The sequence below is a fragment of the Penaeus monodon genome, chromosome 23 (genome assembly GCF_015228065.2).
Source record: "Penaeus monodon isolate SGIC_2016 chromosome 23, NSTDA_Pmon_1, whole genome shotgun sequence".
Lineage (NCBI taxonomy): Eukaryota > Metazoa > Arthropoda > Malacostraca > Decapoda > Penaeidae > Penaeus > Penaeus monodon.
Genome location: NC_051408.1, coordinates 41081571 through 41081796, shown reverse-complemented (window position 1 = coordinate 41081796; position 226 = coordinate 41081571). Strand labels below are relative to the sequence as shown.

Sequence of the window (226 nt, the reverse complement as noted above, 5' to 3'; positions counted from 1 at the left end):
AGCATGCTATGAAAGAGGTATGAACTTGACAATAATTGCCATAATGTTGAAAAGGCACTTAACAACACATGTACTTTAACGCTAGTCATAATATAAGGTTTATGAAATTGTGTAGTTTTCTTAACCCAGCAGAACAGTGATCTGAGTGTAAAAGGGACATTTGTTTGTGAGTGAGATGAATTTTTTATAGTTTTTAGTCCAACACTTGGATTTGAAGATATTTAAT

General features: G+C 31.9%; 1 protein-coding gene across 1 annotated transcript in view; it reads left to right on the top strand.

The window, feature by feature from the left end:
• Positions 1-107, top strand: part of LOC119588072 (kinesin-associated protein 3-like) — a gene marked incomplete at its 5' end in the record, with an annotated part of 14477 nt that extends 14370 nt beyond the window's left edge. The window contains 1 exon segment of the mRNA XM_037936775.1: positions 1-107.
• Between the last annotated feature and the right edge of the window lie 119 nt (positions 108-226).